The sequence below is a fragment of the Pan troglodytes genome, chromosome X (genome assembly GCF_028858775.2).
Source record: "Pan troglodytes isolate AG18354 chromosome X, NHGRI_mPanTro3-v2.0_pri, whole genome shotgun sequence".
Taxonomy (NCBI): domain Eukaryota; kingdom Metazoa; phylum Chordata; class Mammalia; order Primates; family Hominidae; genus Pan; species Pan troglodytes.
In genome coordinates, this window is record NC_072421.2 from 66360077 (window position 1) to 66366109 (window position 6033).

Here is a 6033-nt window from a genome sequence, read left to right on the forward strand (position 1 = left end):
AATGACCCGCCTGTCTCAGCCTCCCAAACTGCTGCGATTACAGGCATGAGCCACCAGGCTTGGCCTAAAATTCAGTAGCATTTCTATATGACAACCGTGAACAATCTGAAAAGAAATTTAAAAAATTAATCCCATTTACAATAGCCACAATAAAATAAAATATCTGGGAATAACTTAACCAAAGAAGTAAAATATCTCTACAATGAAAACAATAAAACACAAATGAAAGAAACTGAAGAGGTCACCCAAAAATGGAAAGATATTCTATGTTCATAGATTGGAAGAATCAATACTGTTAAAATGTCCCTACTACCCAAAGCAATCTACAGATTCAATGCAATCCCTTTTAAAATGCCAATGATATTCTTCACAGACATGCAAAAAACAATCACAAAATTTATATGGAACCACAAAAGACCCAGATAGCCAAAGCTATCTTGAGCAAGAAGAACAGAATTGGAGGAACCTGACTTCAAATTATACTACAGAGTTATAAGTAACCCAAACAGCATAGTACTGGCGTTAAAAAAGACACATAGGCCAATGGAACAGAATAAAGAACCCAGAAATAAATCCACACACCTACAGTGAACTCGTTTTTGACAAAGGTCCCAAGAACATACATTGGGGAAAAGACAATCTCTTCAATAAATGGTGCTGGGAAAACTGGATATCCATTTGCAGAAGAATGAAATTAGAGTCCCACCTCTCACCACATACAAAAATCAAATCAAAATGGATTAAAGACTTCAAAACATAAAACTACTAGAGGAAAACATTGGAGAAACTCTTCACAACATTGGTCTGGACAAGAATTTGTTGAGTAATACCCCATAAGCACAGGCAATCAAAGTTAAAATGGAAAAATGGGGTCACATCAAGTTAAAAAGCTTCTGCACAGCAAAGGAAACCATCAACAAAGTGAAGAGACAACCCACAGAATGGGAGAAAATATCTGCAAACTATGTATCTGATAAAGGATTAATAACCAGAATATAGACGTGTTCAAACAACTCTATAGGAAAAAACCCAATAATACGATTAAAAACTGGGCAAAAGGTTTGGATAGACATTTTTCAAAAGAAGACCTACAAATGGCAAACAGACATATATAAAGGTGCTCTACATCATTGATCATTAAGGAAATGCAAATTAAAACTACAACAAGATATCATCATCAATCAGATGTTTCATCATCACCTCAGTTGAAATGGCTTTTATCCAAAAGACAGGCAATAACAAATGCTGACAAGGATGTGAGAAGAATGAACCCTTGTACACTGTTGGCGGGAATGTAAATTAGTAAAACCACTATGGAGAAGTTTGGAGGTTCCTCAAAAAACTGAAAAGAGAACTACCATACGATCCAGCAATCCCATTGCTGGGTATAAGCCCAATAGAAAGGAAATGAGTATATTGAAGGATATCTGCCCTCCCATATTTGTTGCAGCAGTGTTCACGATAGCCAACATTTGGAAGCAACCTAAGTGTTCACCAACAGATGAAGAAAGAAAATGTGCTACTTATACACAATAGAGTACCATTCAGCCATAAAAATGAATGACATCTAGACATTTGCAACAACATTGATGGAACTGGAGGTTATTACGCTAAGTGAAATAAGCCAGGCACAGAAAGAGAAACATTGCATGTTCTCACTTATTTGTGAGATCTAAAAATCAAAACAATTGAACTCATGGACATAGAGAATAGAGGGATGGTTACCAGAGGCTGGGGAGAGTAGTCGGGGGTTTTGGCGGAGGTGGGAATGGTTAATGGGTAAAAAAAAAAAAAATAGTTAAAAAGAATGAATAAGACCTAGTATTTGATAGCACAGCAGGTGACTATAGTCAATAATTTAATTGTACATTTTAAAATAACTATAACTATAATTGGATTGTGTGTAACACAAAGGATAAATGCTTGAGGTGATGGATACACCATTTTCATGGTGTGATTGTTACACATTGCATGTCTGTACCAAAATATCTCAAATACACCATAAATATATACACCCACTATCCACCCACAAAAATTAAAAATAAAAAAATTTTTTAAAGAAATAAAAGAGTAACACCAAATTTACACAAATCCAGCTTTCCTCGATCTCTTGCTTATAGATAGCTGATTGTAGAATTTCTCAACCTCCATAATTGTGTGAGACAATTCCTTATAATAAATCTCATTATATATCCCAGTGCTTGTGTTTCTTTGGAGAACCTGGACTAATACATATGCCAAGAAATTAGATAAATTTCTAGAAACACATAAGCTACCGAAAATGAGTCAAAAAGAAGTAGAAAATTTGAATAGACTTACAACAAGCATAGATATTGTGTTAGTAATAAAAAAAATCAAATTCTTAACTCATTGTAGGAGGCCAGTATTATCTCTATAACAAAGTCAGACAAGAGCAATCACCAGAAAAGTACTTCAGACCAATATTCTTTGAATATTGATGCAAAAATACTCGATAAAATTTTTAGCCAACTGAATACAACAGCATGTTAAAAGCACTATATGCCAAAATGAATTAAGAAGCATATAAAAAGAAATAAACAGCAAGTGCAGTTTATACCAGAAACGCAAGGCTGATTCAACATATAAGCATGAATCAACACAATACACCATATTAATAGAATAAGGGATAAAACCCACATAACTATCTCAATAGACACTGAAAAAGCATTTGATTAAATCCAACAGCCATTAATGATACAAACCCTCAACAAACTAGGAATAGAAGATAAGTTTGCCAGACAGATACGAGTGTCTGAAAACAAAACAAAACAAAACAAAAAACACATAGGTAACATGATACCTAATAGTAAAAGCCTGAGTGCTTACCCCCATGTTCAGGAAGTAGATGAGGTTGTCCACTTTCATCACTCCTGTTCAACTTCTATTCAACATTGTAATGGAGATTTCCTAGACAAGAAAAAGAACTAAATAGTATCCAGATTAGAAAGAAAGAGGTAAATCTCTATTTGCAGATGGCATAATCTTACACAGAAAATTCATAAAGGATACACACACACACACCCCTATAATAGCTAACAACCAAGTTCGGCAAAGTTGCAAATACTAAATCAATATAAAAATTAGTTGTATTTCTATACACTAGCAATGAACAATCAAAATGAAATTTAGCAAACAATTCCAGAGGAAGTGACATTAGGAAGAGAGTGGAAAAGGAAGCCCTGGACTGTCCTTTCTTGCACAGAGACATCAATTCAACAACAATTCTATGAGAAATACAGAAACCATTTAAGAAGCTCCTGCACCCCACGTGAGCATGACATCAGCTGCATCAAAGTCAGTTAGAAAGTCTGGGGCACTAGCTCACCCTGTTCCTTCCCCTGGCTCAGCATGGAATAATCAGAAGAGAACTCCCAGCTTCTGGCTTCTCTATGGAGGGGAAAACAGAAGGCTGAATCATATATCCAATGTTCAGACAAAGGTGATGGTTAACATTAGCATGCACCCCCTCACCATGTTCTCTCTCCCTGGTGCAGAGTGGAACCAGTGGGAGAAAACTTCCAATTCCTGGCTTCTCCATGGAAAGGTAAAGAGTTGGTGGGTGTGTCAAACATTCCAGCTTTTTCAGGGGCTGTAGGAGGAACTGGTTTCTATCTTGCCTGTCTCAGAATGCTGACTGAATGCAAAATATTCTAGACACCTGGGGGAATCTGAGAACAAAAGAGAGGAGGGTGTCTGGCTGCTGCTCTAAAGGACCCATGGTACAGCAGACAGAGGCTGATTCAACTCAGTGGCCTTTCCTTCATGGGTAAATGGAAGAGCGAGTGGAGTGATGCATGTGTTTAATGTTCAAGATTTTCAGGAGGCTGCCTGAGGGACTGGTTACTGTCTCACCAACTCAAAGCACTGACATAATCCAGCATACATTTTTCTAGAAATGTGGGGACCACTGAGAACAAAAAAGAATTGGATGCTTTGTGGCAGCTCCAGAGAATCTGCAGTACCACACACAGACGCTAGGGGAAGCAAAAGATTATGAGCCCCTAAAAATAAGCAAGAATATTCCTCAGGTTGGTAATTTACATACACAAATTCAGAGAAGATATAGCCACAGAAAATATTTGAGAGACCCCCAGAGTCTCTAGCCAGATTGATTGATAAAGGTCTTTTTCCATACAAAGCCAGAGTGTAAAGACCAGTAGAGATAGCTATTTTTTTCAAATGCACAGAAAACAGCACCAATTTATAAGCCACACAACAAAAGAGGGTAATATAACCCAATTAAAGGAACAAAATAAATCTCAGAAACCAACTCTAAAGAAATTAAGATAGCTTCCTTTCCAACTTAAACCCAGCAGAATGGCTCCCGCAAAGAAGGATGACAAGAAGAAAAAGGGCCGTTCTGCCATCAACAAGGTGGTGACCTGAGGGTACACCATCAACATTCACAAGCGCATCCATGCAGTGGGCTTCAAGAAGCGTGCCCCTCGGGCACTCAAAGAGATTCGGAAATTTGCCATGAAGGAGATGGGAACTCCAGATGTGCGCATTGACACCAGGTTCAACAAAGCTGTCTGGGCCAAAGGAATAAGGAATGTCCCATACCCTACCCATGTGCGGTTGTCTAGAAAACGTAATGAGGATGAAGATTCACCAAATAAGCTCTATACTTTGGTTACCTATGTACCTGTTACCACTTTCGAAAATCTACAGACAGTCAATGTGGATGAGAACTAAATCACTGATCATCAAAAACATCAAATAAAGTTATAAAATTGAAAAAAGTAAATTAAGATAAATGAACAACCTGACCAAGAATTCAAAATAGCTGTTACAAAGATGCTCAGTGAACTCAGGAAAACTATGCATAAACAAAATGAAAATATCACCAAAAAATAGAACACATAAAAAAAGAATAAAACAGATTTTTTTTTGCTGCTGAAGAATATAATAACTGAATTGAAAAATTCACTAAAGAATTTCAACAGGAGACTTGACCAAGCAGAAGAATCAATGGACTCACAGACAAGCCCCTTGAAATTATCCAGTCAGAGGAAGAAAGGAAAAAAAAAAGAGGCCAAGAATAGTGGCTCACACCTGTAATCCCAATACTTTGGGAGGCTGAGGCAGGAGGATCACTTGGGTTCAGGAGTTTGAGACCAGCCTGGGCAAGATGGTAAAACCCTGTACAAAAATTTTGTACTTTTTGTACAAAATGAAAATTAGCAGAGTTTGGTGGCACATGCCTGTAGTCCCAGCTACTTGGGGGGCTGAAGCAGGAGGATTGCTTGAGCCCAGGAGATTGAGGCTGAAGTGAGCCATGTTCACACCACTGTACTCCAGCCTGGGTGACAATGTGAGACCCTGTCTCAAGAAAAAAAGAAAAAGAAAAAAGAAAAAGAGTGAAGAACAAAGCCTAAGAGACTTACGAGACACCATCAAGCAGACCAATATACACGATAGGAATTGCAGAAGGAGAAGAGAGAGAAAGGTGGAGAAAGCCTGTTTGAAGATATAACAGACAAAAACTTCCAAAACTTGGGAAAGAAAATGGACATCCATAGTCAAGGATCCCAAAGGACTCCAACTAGGATGAAACCAATGGAGTCCACAAGACAAATTGTGATTGAATTGTGAAAAGTCAAAGATAAGAGAGTTTTCCAAGCAGCAGGTGCAAAGTGACTCATCATATACAAGGGAGTCCTCATGAAACCATCAGTAAATTTTTCAGCATAAACCTAGTAGGCCAGAAGAAAGTGGGATATATTTTCAAAGTGCTGAAAGAAAAATACTGCCAACAAAATACATTTGGCATAGCTGTCTTTCAAAAATGAAGGGGAAGGAAAGACTTTCCAAGATAAACAAAAGATGGAGGGAGCTCATTACAACTAGATTTGCCTTAGAAGAAATGCTAAAGGGAATCCTTAAAGGTGAAATGAAAGGATGGTAAATAGCAAGGTGAAACCGTATGAAAGTATAAAGCTCTCTGTTAAAGGTAAATATTTAGACAAACACATATTACTGTGATATTGCTATGGTGATGCAGAAATCACT

At 37.5% G+C, this 6033-nt stretch overlaps 1 pseudogene; it reads left to right on the plus strand.

The window, feature by feature from the left end:
* Window positions 1–4317: 4317 nt before the first annotated feature.
* LOC107971025 (large ribosomal subunit protein eL31-like) lies at window positions 4318–4771 on the plus strand (annotated as a pseudogene).
* The last annotated feature ends 1262 nt before the right edge of the window (window positions 4772–6033 follow it).